The sequence below is a fragment of the Hordeum vulgare genome, chromosome 1H (assembly GCF_904849725.1).
Source record: "Hordeum vulgare subsp. vulgare chromosome 1H, MorexV3_pseudomolecules_assembly, whole genome shotgun sequence".
Classification (NCBI taxonomy): Eukaryota; Viridiplantae; Streptophyta; class Magnoliopsida; order Poales; family Poaceae; genus Hordeum; species Hordeum vulgare.
The window spans coordinates 501,892,045-501,911,871 of NC_058518.1; the positions used below are offsets into that span (position 1 = coordinate 501,892,045).

Below are 19,827 nucleotides of genomic sequence, written 5' to 3' on the forward strand. Positions count from 1 at the left end.
GTTCGTTGAGAGCTAAAACCATTTGCATCCATGCATCATAATTCTTGGCTCTTGTTTGGTGTTTATCTTTGTGAGTTTTAGATCATATGTTCATCTTCATGACAAGCTCGAGTTCATCGAAAACGGAGTCCATATGCATCTTCTATGATGTTTTCGATGTTGGGAGTTTTTACCGGTCTTACTCAAAGAAGGGTTCTCACCATTTTCTTATGGGACTTTTCTCACTTGCTTATTATTGATATTTCTGTCAAGATTGTGTTAGCCCATGTCGTTAGCTTTCCAATAAACTTGGTTTCGTTGAATTTGGAGTCCGTATGCGAAAGTTACAACACTTTCAGTATCGAGCGGTAGTACCGCTCCTGTAGCGGTAGTACCGCCTCCGGAGAGGTAGTACCGCCCCCGGAGCGGTAGTAATTTTTTACTACCACTCCCTAGCGGTAGTACCGCTCCGTCGGACTGTTTTTTGCATACTTTTTGGCCTCGGCATGGTTGGTGAACCTACCGAGCGGTAGTACCGCTGTGTGCGGGCTGTGAGGCTTAACGGTTGGATTTTTCCCCACTTATAAAAGGGGGTCTTCTTCCCCATTGAACCTTATCTCTTGAGCTCGTGTTCTTCCCCCATTGTTGACCTTCTTCGAGCTTGCTAACTCCTAATCCCTCCAATGATTCTTTCTAGTTCTTGAGGGAAAAGAGAGAGGAGATCTAGATCCACATTTCCACCAATCACTTTCTCCTCTAAGTGAGGGGAACCCCTTGGATCTAGGTCTTGGAGTTCTTCGTGTTCTTCCTCTCATTTTCCTCCCTAGCATTAGTTGCTTTGGTGGGATTTGGGAGAGAAGGACTTGGGCACTCCGTGTGCCCTTGCCATTGCATCAATTGCATCGTTTGAGTTCTCCACGGTGATACGTGGAAGTGAAGTTTGAGAAGCTTATTACCTTTGGTACTTAGTACCCTAGATATTGTTTTTCGTGGATGCTTTGGCGTCCTAGAAGCTTGGTGGTGTCTCAGAGCTCAATCATTGTGGTGTAAAGCTCCGGGCAAGCGCCGGGGTCTCCAATTAGGTTGTGGAGATTGCCCCGAGCAATTTGTACGGGTATCGGTGACCGCCCCAAGGTTTGCCATTTGTACGGGTTCGGTGACCGCCCTCAAGGGTCCCTTAGTGGAATCACGGCATCTTGCATTGTGCGAGAGCGTGAGGAGATTACGGTGGCCTTAGTGGCATCTTGGGGAGCATTGTGCCTCCACACCGCTCCAACGGAGATTAGCATCCGCAAGGGTGTGAACTTCGGGATACATCATCGTCTCCGCGTGCCTCGGTTATCTCTTACCCGAACCCTTTACTTATGCACTTTACTTTGTGATAGCCATATTGTTTATTGTCATATATCTTGCTATCACTTAGTTGTTTATCTTGCTTAGCATAAGTTGTTGGTGCACATAGGTGAGCCTAGTTGTTGTAGGTTTTGTGCTTGACAAATTAAACGTTAGTTTTATTCCGCATTTGTTAAAGCCTAAACCGTAATTATTTTAAAGCGCCTATTCACCCCCCCTCTAGGCGACATCCATGTCCTTTCACACATGTCATGGTGGTAGTTGCATGGCAATATATCTCGGAATGACTTTGAAAAAGCCATAATAGGTAGGTATGGTGGCTGTTTTGAGGGAGGCTAATGGTGGGTTTATGCACCGGCGAAAGTTGCACGATACTAAAGAAGATAGTGATGGTGGAAGGTGAAAGTGCATCTAAACCATAGACTCAACATTAGTCATGAAGAACTCATATACTTGTTGCAAAAGTTTTAGTAGTAATCAAAACAAAGCATTCAACTCATACTCCTAGGGGAAGGGTTGGTAGGTATAAACCATCGCGCGATCCCGACCGCCACACAAAGGATGACAATCAATAGACTAATGATGCTCAGACTTCATCACATAGCGGTTCACCATACGTGCATGCTACGGGAATCACTAACTTCAATACAAGTATTTCTAGATCCACAACACCTTACTAGCATGACTTCAATATTACCAAAACCACAACTCAAAACTAATTGAGATGAATCAAACTTCTCTAACTATTCAATGCACATGAAGGTGGAAGTTTTCGTATCCCTTTGGATAACTACCCCTTTTGAGACTACTTTCAAAGCATAGATCAACTACCAAGCCACACACCGATGTGCTCTAAAAGATATAAGTGAAGCACATAGAGCAAAAGTATCTAGCTCAAAAGATATAAGTGAAGCTCGACAAAATCACGGTGAATGCATGTCTCTCTCTCTAGGTGTGCAGCAAGGATGATTGTGACACAGCAAAAATAAAATACTCCTACGATACAAGACACTCCAAGCAAAAACACATAACATGTGGTGAATAAAAATATAGCCCCAAGTAACGTTACCGATGGATTGAAGACGAAAGAGGGGATGCCTTCCCAGGGCATCCCCAAGCTTAGGCTTTTACGGCATCCTTGAATCTCTTGGGGTGCCTTGGGCATCCCCAAGCTTGAGCTCTTGCCACTCTTTATCTCTTTGTCCATAAGAACTTCACCCAAAACTTGAAAACTTCACAACACGAAACTTAAACAGAAACTCGTGATATCATTAGTATAAGAAAGCAAATCACCACTTCCTTAGGTACTGTAGCAAACTTAAATTATACTTATGTTGGTGTTGGGTTGCTGTATTTTCACTTTTCCATGGCTAGTACCCTCCTATACTATCCATAATTTCATCAAAATAAGCAACCAACTCAACAAAAAACAGAATCTGTTAACAACAGACCAGTCTGTAGAAATCTGTATAATTATGGTACTTCAAAAAATCTGAAAATTTACGACAGTCTTAAGAAATTGCATAGAAATCAGCAGCAAAAAGAATCAACTCAAAATCTCTTACAGAATAAAAATGAAAATTCTTTTCGTGAGCAGAAAGTTTCTATCTTTTTCCAGCATGATCAAACAATCATCACCAAGACTAATCATAACGATTTTGCTTGGCACAAACACAAAAAGAAACACAAAAGACACAATCATAACAGAATTATGATGGTGTGGAGAAAACAAAACAGGAAGCAAAAAAGCAAAGAAAATTTTATTCATTGGGTTGCCTCCCAACAAGCGCTATCGTTTAACACCCTTAGCTAGGCATTGATTTCAATGATGCTCACATAAAAGGTAAGGATTGAAACACAACGAGAACATCATGGAGCAAATGGCTAGCACATTTAAGTCTAACCCACTTCCTATGCATAGGGATTTTGTGATCAAACAATTTATTGGAGCAAGAATCAACTAGCATAGGAAGGCAAAACAAGCATATCTTCAAAAATTTCAACAAATGGAGAAAAGCTTGATACTATTGCAATAAGTAGAAGCATATGATCCTCTCTCGTAGTAATTTTCAGTAGCATCATGAATGAATTCAACAATATAACCAGCATCTAAGGCTTTCTTTTCATGATCTACAAGCATAGGAATTTTACTACTCTCCACATAAGGAAATCTATTCTCAAAAATAGTAGTGGGAGTATCGTAAAAGACATGAGCACTACAAATTGTGTCCACAATGAAAAAGCAAGGTTTAGCAAAGGGGTTCTCGAGAGTATGACAAGTTTTATCACCCCTCTTCTTTAAAGCATAAGTATCCTCACAATAATCATCATAGATAGGGGGCATGCTTTCATCAAAATGATTTTGATCATTCAAAGTGGAAGAACTAAAAAGATCATCTTCATCAAATATAGCATCCCCAAGCTTGTGGCTTTGCATATCATTAGCATCATGGGTATTCAAAGAATTCATGCTAAGAACATTGCAATCATGCTCATCATTCACATATTCTATGCCAAGCATTCTATGTAATTCTTCTTTCAGCACTTGAGCACAATTTTCCTTCCCATCATGCTCACGAAAGACATTGAAAAGATGGAGCATATGAGGCATCCTCAATTCCATTTTTTGTAGTTTTCTAGCGAAAGAACAAGAAACAAAAAGATTCGATTCCAAGATCTAAAGATATACCTTCAAGCGCTAACCTCCTCGGCAACGGCGCCAGAAAAGAGCTTGATGTCTACTACGCAACCTTCTCCTTGTAGACGTTGTTGGGCCTCCAAGTGCAGAGGTTTGTAGGACAGTAGAAATTTTCCCTCAAGTGGGTGACCTATGGTTTATCAATCCGTGGGAGGCGTAGGATGAAGATGGTCTCTCTCAAGCAACCCTGCAACCAAATAACAAAGAGTCTCTTGTGTCCCCAACACACCCAATACAATGGTAAGTTATATAGGTGCACTAGTTCGGCGAAGATATGGTGATACAAGTGCAATATGGATGGTAGATATAGGTTTTTGTAACCTGAAATTACAAAAACAGCAAGGTAACAAGTAACAAAAGTGAGCACGAACGGTATTGCAATGCGTGGAAACAAGGACTAGGGTTCATACTTTCACTAGTGAAGTTCTCTCAACAATGATAACATAATTGGATCATATAACTAGCCCTCAACATGCAACAAAGAGTCACTCCAAAGTCACTAATAGCGGGGAACAAATGAAGAGATTATTGTCGGGTATGAAACCACCACAAAGTTATTCTTTCTGATAGATCTATTCAAGAGTCCGTAGTAAAATAACATGAAGCTATTCTTTCCGTTCGATCCATCATAGAGTTCGTACTAGAATAACACCTTAAGATACATATCAACCAAGACCCTAATGTCACCTAGATACTCCATTGTCACCTCAAGTATCTGTGGGCATGATTATACGATATGCATCACATAATCTCAGAATCATCTATTCAACCAACACATAGAACTTCAAAGAGTGCCCCAAAGTTCCTACCGGACAGTCAAAACGTGTGCCAAACCATATGCATAGGTTCCCAATGTCACGAACCCGCAAGTTGATCACCAAAACATACATCGAGTACTTACATGAATCAAACGTGTGCCAACCCATATGCATAGGTTCCCAATGTCACAAACCCGCAAGTTGATCACAGCAGATAGACACGTGCAAGACATACATCAAGTGTTCTAAAAAACTCAATCCGATAAGATAACTCCGAAGGGGAAACTCAATTCATTACAAGAGGGAGAGGCGGAAGAACATCATAAGATCCAACTATAGTAGCAAAGCCCATGGTACATCAAGATCAAGACATCTCAAGAACACGAGAGAGAGAGAGAGAGATCAAACACATAGCTACTGGTACATACCCTCAGCCCCGAGGGAGAACTACTCCCTCCTCGTCATGGAGATCGCCGGGATGATGAAGATGGCCACCGAAGATGGATTCCCCCTCCGGCAAGGTGCTGGAACGGGCTCCAGATTGGTTTTTGGTGGCTACAAAGGCTTGCAGCGGCAGAACTCCCAATCTAGGTTTCTTTTTGGAGGTTTCTGAATTTATAGGAATTTATGGCGGTGGAATTACGTCGGTTGGGCCCACGAGGAGGTCACAAGCCTGCTCTGCGCCACCTAGGGGGTGGTGGCGTTAGGGCTTGTGACTCCCTCGTGGCTCTTCTAGCCTTCTTCCAAAGCTTCGGGGGTCTCTTTTGGTCCCAAAAAATCATCGTAAAGTTTCATTCCATTTGGACTCCGTCTGAAAATGGGCCAAAAACACGGAAAAAACAGAAACTGGCACTTGGCACTGAGTTAATAGGTTAGTCCCAAAAAAGATATTAAATAGCATATTCATGCATATAAAACATCCAAAGTTGACAAGATAATAGCATGGAACCATAAAAAATTATAGATATGTTGGAGGCGTATCAATATACTGAAAATTTACTCAAATATGACTGGATAAAAATTAACTCAAATTTCAGAAGCAACAACAACATAACCCATTAATTCAGCAGCTGGTTCCAACATAACAAATAACTGGTTCCAACATAACAAATAACTGGTTCAAACATAACAAATAACTGGTTCCAACATAAGTCAAACATAAGTCATAAAGCAACAACAACATAAATCAAACAATAACATGACTCATTCATTCATCTTATCACTTCATCTTTTCATTGAGCAGCTGGTTCCAACTTGAACTGCTAGCAACTTCTTCAATGAGCTTTTCATTTGAAAGTGTCATACAAGTAAGTTCATTCTTCAACTTGGTCACTTCATCACTGATTTTTGCTTCTGAATTGGCTAGGACCTCCTGTAGTTGACTGATCTGCAACTGCATTTTCCTCCTCTCTTCAATAAGCCTCTCCTTTTCTTTCAAATGGTTGCACTTCAGATTTTTGATCATTTTCCCTTGAGCTCTTGAAAGGTTCTGAAGAATGACATACCTCTCATTCAACTTCTGGTTCTCTCCCTCTTTCCTTGCTATCTCTGCCTTCTGTTCTTCAAATTCTTTTTTGTACTCACTGACCACATACAAATGCTCTTTTGTCCTAGTTTCTTGGGCCTGAAAAAGGGTGTCCACATGTTTAGCTAGTTCCTGAAATTTATCTTCAAGACTCTTCTTCTCACATGTCAAAGTCTGAATTGTCAGTGCACTATTCAGATTGTCACTCCTCCTGTAAGCTTTGTCATCTTCATACATTTGCCAAAGCTTCAACAGGGCATTCTGCATTGGTATAGGCCAATATGGATCAACCCATTCAACAAATCCACAGTTATCAGCTCCCTGTAAATTAAACAATACACAAAGCATAGTAAGCATAGCATATTTAACTTTCATCAAGGTGATAAATAGAACTGTGGAATAGTTACCTGCTCAGCACATGCCAAGAACCTCCTGCCAGTGTTGGTTCCTTCAAAAGCTACAAATCTTTCTGTTGCTTTGCCATGCTTCTGGCAGAAAACCATAAGATCCAACTCAAGCCCTCTGTAATCCTCATCTTCAATGCTATCAGGAATCTAAAGCAAGAAAAAATCATGACTAAGAAACCATACTAAAACCCTAACCCCTACCAAATTACAACAATAATCAAATCACCAAATCCTAACCAGGCTACCAAACTACAACATAATTCACCAAATCACCAAACCTAACTAAAATCCTAAGCAGCCTAAAACCCTAAACCCTAAACCAGACTAGAACCCTAACCCCTACCAAATTACAACACTAATCACCAAATCCCCAAACCTAAGTAAAACCTTAGCCCCAACACTAAATCCCCAAATGCAGTAGCCTACCCTAATCCTGACCAGACTAGAACCCTAACGCCTACCAGACTAAAACCCTAATCCACAAATCCCTAAACCAGACTACAACCCTAACCCCAAAACAAAAAATCCCCAAATGCACCCGGATAGAACCCTAACCCTAGTTGGGAGCACTCACCTCGTACTTCTCGTCATCCTCACTGTTTTCGCAGAGCATCTGAGAGTAATCCTGGTTGTTGTCGTCGGTGCTTTCATCCTCATACTCCATGGCGGGGCGGAGCTCGGCTGCCGGCAGCGAAGAAGAGCCGGAGAGGGAGTCGGGCTGGGAACAGAGTGCAAGCGGGTTGCCCCCAACCGAAGAAGAACAGAGTGCGAGCGGCATAGAGCCGGTTTTCCCCCAGCCGCAGTGGTCCGGGGTGGTTTTTTCTTTAAGAGGTTGACCGGTGGGACATGTATGTCAGAAAAGGAATCCATCTCTCCCTAATAATAAAGAAAATAGGGTTTCTGGTCGTCCGTCATGGCATTTTTGCAAAAATACCCTTCCTTTTTCTGTTAATAAACATGCAGTCCTTTCTTTAGAGAGGAAAACGTTTCACTTTTATGATTAAGACCCTATATGTTTTCCGAGGCGAGGAGGCATGGCGGCAGCAGATGGCGCGCTCGCCAGATCCAATCGGCGGCTGCGCGGGACGCAGCTCGCGACACACGGCGCGACGGCTGGGCGCGGAGCGGCCATGGCGGAGTGAGGAAGCGCGCGGACGGCACTTGCTCCCGAAGACGCTCGCCGCCGAAGTCTCAAAAAGATGAACCCCGCAACTTCCTCCTCCTGCGGCTGCAGCTGCGGGACGCCGTGGCGTGCCGCCCCATGTCGCGCCTCTTCCGGGAGGCCCTCACGGCGCCGTTCCTCGCGCTGCTGCCGGCGCTCCGCCTGCTGCTACTCCGACACCCGCGCCCGGAGGGCGGGGGATGCCTCCACTCCTTCGACCCCGATCGCCGCTGCTCGCTCCGCCTCCCCTTCACCTCCTTCCTCCCCCACCAGGCCTTCTCCCCCATCGCCTCCTCCGGCTCCCTCCTCTACCACTGGATCGAGACCGGCCCACCCCCCCCCCCCTGCGCCCCTCCCTTCCTCCTCCTCCTCAACGTTGTCGCCCGCAGCCAGCGCAGCCCACCCGCCCAAGGCGCTCGCCGTCTGCAACCCGCTGGCGGGCACCTATCGCCTGCTGACTTCGCCATGGACAGCACTGCCCCGAACTCTTCTTCCGCCGCTGTCGTTGCCGTCGCCGCCGCGGCCGTCGCCGCCGCGGCCGCCGCCGCTTCTGGTAACGGCGTACAAGAGGGAGCGGGAGGGGACCCGTCGAAGCAGAACCTGGCGCAGGTCACGGGCTCGATCCAAAAGACCCTGGGCCTGCTCCACCAGCTCAACCTCAACGTCTCCTCCTTCAGCTCCGCGTCCCAGCTCCCCCTCCTCCAGCGCCTGTAAGCTCCCTCGCTTCCCCGCACCACCCGCGGCAGACCTCCCCAACGACCCCCTTTTAATCCCGCAGCTTTTCTGCGTGCGCGGATCCCTTAGGGTTTGGTGTGTTGTATGGTGCAGGAACACGCTCGTGGCGGAGCTCGACACGATGCAGAAGCTTGCCGACGGTGCAACATCCAGGTGCCCATGGAGGTCGTCAAGTGAGATCCTTTAGTCTCTTCTCTTGCTCTATCGCTCATTGTTGTTGACCCTCCCGCCTGAACTGTGTGTGTTCCTGATTGTTGCTTGCGTTGTTAGTTTGATTGATGATGGGAAGAACCCCGATGAGTTCACCAGGGACGTGCTCAATAGCTGCATCACCAAGAACCAGATCACCAAGGGCAAGATAGATGCTTTCAAGGTAAGTATGGCTTGCATCATTGTTAAGTGTGGACAAGTTCTTCTGTGAACCAATCGTACCCATAGATATGCTCGATACAGTTTGTAGTATTTTAGGACACAGTGGATGAAGATTAGCGACACTGACAAAGCTTGTTGATCTATTTCGAGTGGAACTTTTTTATGAAAACATAACTGGTACTACTGCCACGGAAGTCTGCTTTTCATATAAGTCGACATTGTGTAGTTTGAAGGGGATACATTGTGTTGGCCATCTGAAAAGGAACTAGCATAGCCCTGTCACTCGATATACTTGCATCCAAACTACAATCACGGGAATCCATCTCTGTTTTCATGAATTAAATTCCATTATGCAATTCAGTTGCACTATGACGACTTATTCTCAGGAAGAATAAAATCACCCCCTTCCTATCCACCTTAAATTGGTAATGTTGGAATTATGCCCTAGAGGCAATAATAAATATAGTTATTATTATAATTCCTGTATCAAGATTATCGTTTATTATCCATGCTATAATTGTATTGAATGAAGACTTATATACATGTGTGGATACATAGCCAAAACACTGTCCCTAGCAAGCCTCTAGTTGACTAGCCAGTTGATCAAAGATAGTCAAGGTCTTATGACTATGTACAAGGTGTTGTTGCTTGATAACTGGATCACGTCATTAGGAGAATCACGTGATGGACTAGACCCAAACTAATAGACGTAGCATGTTGATCGTGTCATTTTGTTGCTACTGTTTTCTGCGTGTCAAGTATTTGTTCCTATGACCATGAGATCATATAACTCACTGACACCGGAGGAATGCTTTGTGTGTATCAAACGTCGCAACGTAATTGGGTGACTATAAAGATGCTCTACAGGTATCTCCGAAGGTGTTCGTTGAGTTAGTATGGATCGAGACTGGGATTTGTCACTCCGTGTGACGGAGAGGTATCTTGGGGCCCACTCGGTAATACAACATCACACACAAGCCTTGCAAGCAATGTAACTTAGTGTAAGTTGCGGGATCTTGTATTACGGAACGAGTAAAGAGACTTGCCGGTAAACGAGATTGAAATAGGTATGCGGATACTGACGATCGAATCTCGGGCAAGTAACATACCGAAGGACAAAGGGAATGACATACGGGATTATATGAATCCCTGGCACTGAGGTTCAAACGATAAGATCTTCGTAGAATATGTGGGATCCAATATGGGCATCCAGGTCCTCCTATTGGATATTGACCGAGGAGTCACTCGGGTCATGTCTACATAGTTCTCGAACCCGCAGGGTCTGCACACTTAAGGTTCAACGTTGTTTTATGCGTATTTGAGTTATATGGTTGGTTACCGAATGTTGTTCGGAGTCTCGGATGAGATCACGGACGTCACGAGGGTTTCCGGAATAGTCCAGAAACGAAGATTGATATATAGGATGACCTCATTTGATTACCGGAAGGTTTTCGGAGTTACCGGGAATGACGAATGGGTTCTGGGTGTTCACTTGGGGGGTGGCAGCCCACCCCAGGGAAGCCCATAGGCCTTGGGGCTGGCGCACCAGCCCTTGGTGGGCTGGTGGGACAGCCCAAGAAGGCCCTATGCGCCATAGATAGAAAATCAAAGAGAAAAGAAAAAAAAAGGAGGTGGGAAAGGAGAGAAGGACTCCACCTTCCAATCCTAGTTGGACTAGGATTGGAGGAGGACTCCTCCTCCCTTGGTGGCGCAGCCCTTGGGGCTCCTTGAGCCTCAAGGCAAGCCTCCCCTCCCCTCCTCCTATATATATGGACCTATTAGGGCTGATTTGAGACAACTTTTGCCACGGCAGCCCGACCACATACCTCCACGGTTTTACCTCTAGATCGCGTTTCTGCGGAGCTCGGGCGGAGCCCTGCTGAGATTAGATCACCACCAACCTCCGGTGCGCCGTCACGCTGCCGGAGAACTCATCTACCTCTCCGTCTCTCTTGCTGGATCAAGAAGGCCGAGATCATCGTCGAGCTGTACGTGTGCTGAACGCGGAGGTGCCGTCCGTTCGGCACTAGATCGTGGGACGGATCGCGGGACGGTTCATGGGACGGTTTGCGGGGCGGATCGAGGGACGTGAGGACGTTCCACTACATCAACCGCGTTCACTAACGCTTCTGCTGTGCGATCTACAAGGGTACGTAGATCGGAAATCCCCTCTCCTAGATGGACATCACCATGATAGGTCTTCGTGCGCGTAGGAAAATTTTTGTTTCCCATGCGACGTTCCCCAACAGTGTCATCATGAGCTAGGTTCATGCGTAGATGTAATCTCGAGTAGAACACAAAAGTTTTTGTAGGCGGTGATGTGCGTCTTGCTGCCCTCCTTAGTATTTTCTTGATTCCGCGGTATTGTTGGATTGAAGCGGCTTGGACCAACATTACTCGTACACTTACGAGAGACTGGTTTCATTGCTACGTGTAACTCCGTTGCTCAAAGATGACTGGCAAGTGTCGGTTTCTGCAACTTTAGTTGAATCGGATTTGACCGAGGAGGTCCTTGGATAAGGTTAAATAGCAATTCATATATCTCCGTTGTGGTGTTTGCGTAAGTAAGATGCGATCCTACTAGATACCCATGGTCACCACGTAAAACATGCAACAACAAATTAGAGGATGTCTAACTTGTTTTTGCAGGGTATGCTTGTGATGTGATATGGCCAACGATGTGATGTGATATATTGGATGTATGAGATGATCATGTTGTAATAGATAATATCGACTTGCACGTCGATGGTACGGCAACCGGCAGGAGCCATAGGGTTGTCTTTAAACTAACGTTTGTGCTTGCAGATGCGTTTACTATTTTGCTAGGATGTAGCTTTAGTAGTAATAGCATGAGTAGCACGACAACCCCGATGGCGACACGTTGATGGAGATCATGGTGTGGCGCCGGTGACAAGAAGATCGTGTCCGTGCTTTGGTGATGGAGATCAAGGAGCACGTGATCATGGCCATATCATGTCACTTATGAATTGCATGTGATGTTAATCCTTTTATGCACCTTATTTTGCTTAGAACGATGGTAGCATTATGAGGTGATCTCTCACTAAAATTTCAAGACGAAATTGTGTTCTCTCCGATTGTGCACCGTTGCTACAGTTCGTCGTTTCGAGACACCACGTGATGATCGGGTGTGATAGACTCAACGTTCACATACAACGGGTGCAAAACAGTTGCACACGCGGAACACTCGGGTTAAGCTTGACGAGCCTAGCATGTGCACACATGGCCTCGGAACACATGAGACCGAAAGGTCGATCATGAATCATATAGTTGATATGATTAGCATAGGGATGCTTACCACTGGAACTATACTCAACTCACGTGATGATCGGACTTGAGCTGGTGTAAGTGGGTCATGAACCACTCAAATGACTAGAGAGATGTACTTTTTGAGTGGGAGTTTAGCAAGTAATTTGATTAAGTTAAACTCTAATTATCTGGAACATAGTCTAAGTCCACTTTGAATATGTTTGTGTTGTAGATCATGGCTCACGCAACAGTCACCCTGAATTTTAATAAGTTCCTAGAGAAAGCTAAGTTGAAAGATGATGAAAGTAACTTTGTAGACTGGGCTCGTAATCTTAAGTTGATCCTACAAGCTGGGAAGAAGGATTATGTCCTTAATGCTGCGCTAGGAGATGAACCACCCGCTACGGCTGACCAAGATGTTAAGAACGCTTGGTTAACACGTAAGGAGGACTACTCAGTAGTTCAATGTGCAGTCTTGTATGGCTTAGAGTCGGGACTTCAACGTCGCTTTGAGCATCATGGAGCATATGAGATGTTCCAGGAGTTGAAGTTTATCTTTAAGAAGAACGCCCGGATCAAGAGGTATGAGACCTCCGATAAATTCTATGCTTGCAAGATGGAGGAGAATTCGTCTGTCAGTGAACATGTGCTCAAAATGTCTGGGTACTCAAACCGTCTAGTTGAGCTGGGGATTGAACTCCCGCAAGAGGCTATCACTGATAGAATTCTTCAATCACTGCCGCCAAGCTATAAGGGCTTTGTGTTGAACTACAACATGCAAGGGATGAACAAGTCACCCGGCGAGTTGTTTGCGATGCTGAAAGTCGCAGAGTCTGAACTCCGTAAAGAGCATCAAGTGTTGATGGTGAATAAGACCACTAGTTTCAAGAGAAACGGCAAAAGGAAGAAGGGTAATTCAAAGAAGAGCGGCAAGCCTGTTGCCAGTCCGACGAAGAAACCCAAAGCTGGACCTAAGCCTAAAACAGGGTGCTACTATTGCAAGGGTATGGGTCACTGGAAGCGCAACTGCCCCAAGTATCTGGCTGATAAGAAGGCGGCCAAAGAAAAATCAGGTATATTTGATATACATGTTATTGATGTGTACTTAACCGGCTCTCGTAGTAGTGCCTGGGTATTCGATACCGGTTCTGTTGCTCATATTTGCAACTCGAAACAGGAACTACGGAATAGGCGAAGGCTGGCAAAAGATGAAGTGACGATGCGCGTAGGAAATGGTTCCAAGGTTGATGCAATCGCCGTCGGCACAGTTTCACTTCAGTTACCATCAGGATTAGTTATGAACTTGAATAATTGTTATTTAGTGCCTGCGTTGAGCATGAACATTATATCTGGATCTTGTTTATTGCGAGACGGTTACTCTTTTAAGTCAGAGAATAATGGTTGTTCTATTTCTATGAGTAACATCTTTTATGGTCATGCACCCAATGTGAGAGGATTGTTCATATTGAATCTTGATAGTGATGATACACATATACATAACACTGAGACCAAAAGAGTTAGAGTTAACAATGATAGCGCCATGTTTTTGTGGCACTGCCGCTTAGGTCATATTGGTGTAAAGCGCATGAAGAAACTCCATACCGATGGACTCTTGGAGTCACTTGACTTTGATTCACTTGACACGTGCGAACCATGCCTCATGGGCAAGATGACTAAAACTCCGTTCTCCGGAACAATGGAGCGTGCCAGTGACTTGTTGGAAATCATACATACCGATGTGTGCGGTCCGATGAGCGTGGAGGCACGCGGTGGATATCGTTATTTTCTCACCTTCACTGACGATTTGAGTAGATATGGTTATGTATACTTAATGAAGCACAAGTCTGAAACATTTGAAAAGTTCAAGCAATTTCAGAGTGAAGTTGAAAATCATCATAACAAGAAGGTCAAGTTCCTACGGTCTAATCGTGAGGGTGAATATCTGAGTTTCGAGTTTGGTGCTCACTTAAGACAATGTGGAATTGTTTCACAGTTGACACCGCCTGGAACACCACAGCGTAATGGTGTGTCCGAACGTCGTAATCGTACTTTATTAGAGATGGTGCGATCTATGATGTCTCTTACCGATTTGCCGTTATCGTTTTGGGGTTATGCATTAGAAACAACTGCATTCACTTTAAATAGGGCACCATCAAAATCCGTTGAGACGACACCATACGAACTGTGGTATGGCAAAAGGCCAAAGTTGTCGTTTCTTAAAGTTTGGGGATGTGATGCTTATGTCAAAAAGCTTCAGCCTGAAAAGCTGGAACCCAAAGCGGAAAGGTGCATCTTCATAGGTTACCCAAAAGAGACAGTTGGGTACACTTTCTATCTCAAATCCGAGGGCAAAGTGTTTGCTGCTAAAAACGGAGCTTTTCTCGAGAAGGAGTTTCTCTCGAGAGAACTGAGTGGGAGGAAGATAGAACTTGATGAGGATGTCGAACCTCTCATCCCTCTGGATGGTGGCGCAGGGCAAGGCGAAACCCCTGTCGTTGCGACGCCGGTTGAGGAGGAAGTTAATGATGATGATCATGAAACTCCGGTTCAAGTTCCTATCGAACCACGCAGGTCGACGAGACCATGTGCTGCTCCAGAGTGGTACGGTAATCCCGTCTTATCAATCATGTTGTTAGACAACAATGAACCTGCAAGTTATGAAGAAGCAATGGTGGGCCCAGATTCCAACAAATGGCTAGAAGCCATGAAATCCGAGATAGGATCCATGTATGAGAACAAAGTGTGGACTTTGGAGATACTACCTGAGGGCCGCAAGGCTATTCAGAACAAATGGATCTTTAAGAAGAAGACGGACGCTGACGGCAATGTGACCGTTTATAAAGCTCGACTTGTGGCAAAGGGTTTTTCACAAGTTCAAGGAGTTGACTACGATGAGACATTCTCACCCGTAACGATGCTTAAGTCCGTCAGAATCATGTTAGCAATAGCTGCATTTTTCGATTATGAAATCTGGCAGATGGATGTCAAAACGGCGTTCCTTAACGAAGAGTTGTATATGATGCAACCCGAAGGTTTTGTCGATCCTAAAAATGCTGACAAGGTGTGCAAGCTCCAGCGATCCATTTATGGACTGGTGCAAGCATCTCGGAGTTGGAATAAACGCTTTGATGAGGTGATCAAAGCATTTGGGTTTATACAAGTGGTTGGAGAATCTTGTATTTACAAGAAAGTGAGTGGGAGCTCTGTGGCGTTTCTAATATTATATGTGGATGACATATTGCTGATTGGAAACAACGTAGAGTTTTTGGAGAGCATAAAGGATTACTTGAATAAAAGTTTCTCTATGAAGGACCTAGGAGAAGCTGCTTACATTCTAGGCATTAAGATCTACAGGGATAGATCGAAACGTCTGATAGGACTTTGACAAAGCACATACCTTGATAAAGTTTTGAAGAGGTTCAAAATGGAACAGTCCAAGAAAGGGTTCTTGCCAGTTTTACAAGGTACGAGATTGAGTAAGACTCAGTGCCCAGCAACTGATAAAGATAGAGAGCATATGAGCACCGTCCCCTATGCTTCAGCCATAGGATCTATCATGTATGCAATGTTGTGCACTAGACCGGACGTTAGCCTGGCCATAAGTATGGCAGGCAGGTTCCAGAGTAATCCAGGAGTGGATCACTGGACGGTGGTCAAGAATATCCTGAAGTACCTGAAAAGGACTAAGGAGATGTTTCTCGTCTATGCAGGTGACGAAGAGCTCGCCGTAAAGGGTTACGTCGATGCAAGCTTTGACACAGATCCGAACGACTCTAAGTCGCAGACCGGATACGTATTTATTCTTAATGGGGGTGCGGTAAGCTGGTGCAGTTCCAAGCAAAGCGTCGTAGCTGATTCTACATGTGAAGCGGAGTACATGGCTGCCTCGGAGGCGGCTAAGGAGGGTGTCTGGATGAAGCAGTTCATGACGGATCTTGGAGTGGTGCCAAGCGCACTGAATCCAATAACCTTGTTTTGTGACAACACGTGTGCCATTGCCTTAGCAAAGGAACCACGGTTTCACAAGAAGACCAGACGCATCAAACGACGCTTCAACCTCATCCGCGACTACGTCGAGGGGGAGGACGTAAATATATGCAAAGTGCACACGGATCTGAATGTAGCAGACCCGCTGACTAAACCTCTTCCACGGGCAAAGCATGATCAACACTAGAACTGTATGGGTGTTAGATTTATTACAATGTAATTCGCATGCTGATGTGAGGGCTAGATTATTGACTCTAGTGCAAGTGGGAGACTGTTGGAATTATGCCCTAGAGGCAATAATAAATATAGTTATTATTATAATTCCTGTATCAAGATAATCGTTTATTATCCATGCTATAATTATATTGAATGAAGACTTATATACATGTGTGGATACATAGACAAAACACTGTCCCTAGCAAGCCTCTAGTTGACTAGCCAGTTGATCAAAGATAGTCAGGGTATTCTGACTATGTACAAGGTGTTGTTGCTTGATAACTGGATCACGTCATTAGGAGATTCACGTGATGGACTAGACCCAAACTAATAGACGTAGCATGTTGATCGTGTCATTTTGTTGCTACTGTTTTCTGCGTGCCAAGTATTTGTTCCTATGACCATGAGATCATATAACTCACTGACACCGGAGGAATGCTTTGTGTGTATCAAACGTTGCAACGTAACTGGGTGACTATAAAGATGCTCTACAGGTATCTCCGAAGGTGTTCGTTGAGTTAGTATGGATCGAGACTGGGATTTGTCACTCCGTGTGACGGAGAGGTATCTTGGGGCCCACTCGGTAATACAACATCACACACAAGCCTTGCAAGCAATGTAACTTAGTGTAAGTTGCGGGATCTTGTATTACGGAACGAGTAAAGAGACTTGCTGGTAAACGAGATTGAAATAGGTATGCGGATACTGACGATCGAATCTCGGGCAAGTAACATACCGAAGGACAAAGGGAATGACATACGGGATTATATGAATCCCTGGCACTGAGGTTCAAACGATAAGATCTTCGTAGAATATGTGGGATCCAATATGGGCATTCAGGTCCCGCTATTGGATATTGACCGAGGAGTCACTCGGGTCATGTCTACATAGTTCTCGAACCCGCAGGGTCTGCACACTTAAGGTTCAACGTTGTTTTATGCGTATTTGAGTTATATGGTTGGTTACCAAATGTTGTTCGGACTCCCGGATGAGATCACGGACGTCACGAGGGTTTCCGGAATAGTTCGGAAATGAAGATTGATATATAGGATGACCTCATTTGATTACCGGAAGGTTTTCGGAGTTACCGGGAATGTACCGGGAATGACGAATGGGTTCCGGGTGTTCACTGGGGGGGGTAGCCCACCCTGGGGAAGCCCATAGGCCTTGGGGGTGGCGCACCAGCCCTTGGTGGGCTGGTGGGACAGCCCAAGAAGGCCCTATGCGCCATAGATAGAAAATCAAAGAGAAAAGAAAAAAAAGGAGGTGGGAAAGGAGAGAAGGACTCCACCTTCCAATCCTAGTTGGACTAGGATTGGAGGAGGACTCCTCCTCCCTTGGTGGCGTAGCCCTTGGGGCTCCTTGAGCCTCAAGGCAAGCCTCCCCTCCCCTCCTCCTATATATATGGAGCTATTAGGGCTGATCTGAGACAACTTTTGCCACGGCAGACCGACCACATACCTCCACGGTTTTACCTCTAGATCGCGTTTCTGCGGAGCTCGGGCGGAGCCCTGCTGAGATTAGATCACCACCAACCTCCGGAGCGCCGTCACGCTGCCAGAGAACTCATCTACCTCTCCGTCTCTCTTGCTGGATCAAGAAGGCCGAGATCATCGTCGAGGTGTACGTGTGCTGAACGCGGAGGTGCCGTCCATTCGGCACTAGATCGTGGGACGGATCGCGGGACGGTTCGTGGGACGGTTCGCGGGGCGGATCGAGGGACGTGAGGATGTTCCACTACATCAACCGCGTTCACTAACGCTTCTGTTGTGCGATCTACAAGGGTACGTAGATCGGAAATCCCCTCTCGTAGATGGACATCACCATGATAGGTCTTCGTGCGCGTAGGAAATTTTTTGTTTCCCATGCGACGTTGCCCAACAGGTAATGGTGTACAAACTACTGTCAATCAGTTCTTAAGGAGACTTTCCATATTCGAAGCTTTCTGGTGTTCCATGTTACCCCCATTTACTGCCAGTAATCTGCCCTAACTGAATGTGGAATTGTAGGACCAATGTTCATTGTGTTGTTGATGCAGATTCCTGTCACTGTATTATCGAGCTTTATAAGAAGGTAGATGCAATTTTATATCCCATACGTGTATAGAATTTATGAAACTGATGTATACCTCAAACTCTAAGGCCTACCATTTTGTAGTGTTCTATATGATATATTGGTGCACGGATAACCGTGAGTTCAGTTTGTGACAAGACTATCTTGGCCGTGATTAGGAGGGGCTACTTTTCATTTCACTGCCTCGTATCCTCATAGCTACGTTTGTACTACTTCTGATTATGATTCAAGCTGTGCATTCATTTCGCCAAGTTTACCCTGCCATTTTTCTTCTGTGATGTTTTGCTTCCAACTTTAGGCGTTGAGTTCGTATGACTTTTGTACACTCATATATGTCCTGAACTCTTGATCAAAATAGACGCAAGAAGCTCGTATAATTGTTTCCTCTACGATTATGATACTTTTTGTCTGTGTTTTATACGATCTTCAAGAGGAGCTAGTTCACGATTACAATTGTGAAATAATATTGTCAATATGTTTGTCTCAGAGCCTAAGGAAGCATCTTCTTGAGGAGCTGAAAGAAGCTTTTCCAGACGACGTTGAAGCGTACAGGCAGATACGTGCTACTTCTGCTGTTGTAAGTGAAAATACGCGTGCATTCTTAGGATCGGCTGTTCCTTCACATGTTTATCTTCACTGAAAATTTTGTTTAACGCTCATCTTCCAGTCGACCAGTAACAGTGTAGTGATCATATTTTACTACTTTAGCAATCATATGCAGCTCCATGTTTTAGTTATCACATCGCTCAATGCATCTTTCGCCCCCTTCCGGAAGTTGTGAGAGCAAGACTTGTATATATCTATGTTCTGTTGGAACCTGCTACTTAAGCCGATTTTGGTGTCAGGACTTAATCTAGGTGAAGTCAGAATTTACTTTTGTGTTGGTGATACATTCTTTGTAGATTTACACAACTACGGTTTCGTCCTGCTAATTTTTAGCTTTCAGATTGGACTGTTAAAGAGCGTAAAATAATTCTTATTCATTCATTTGTATTTTGCTGCTTTAGCTTCTCATTGACTCATTTTTATCCAGGAGTTAAAGAGGTTGGCTCAGTCCCAAAGTACTCTTCCTAATGGAGATGCCAAAGTGAAACCTGAGCATTGACAGAAGGACCCAAGTGCAAAGAGCAAGATCTTTCTTTATATTTGCTATAGTTTTTCTTAGAAAGGTTTTGTGAACCAACAACTGATATAACCTTGTATTCTCTGCTGCCCCCTCATAGGAGTGATCAATATTTGCTGTGAATTACCTGTATTGAAGTGAATAATTTGTGCCTATGAAACTAGCTACTCAG

At 44.8% G+C, this 19,827-nt stretch overlaps 1 pseudogene; it reads left to right on the forward strand.

The window, feature by feature from the left end:
* Positions 1 to 8,347: 8,347 nt before the first annotated feature.
* On the forward strand, positions 8,348 to 19,637 carry LOC123419895 (annotated as a pseudogene).
* The last annotated feature ends 190 nt before the right edge of the window (positions 19,638 to 19,827 follow it).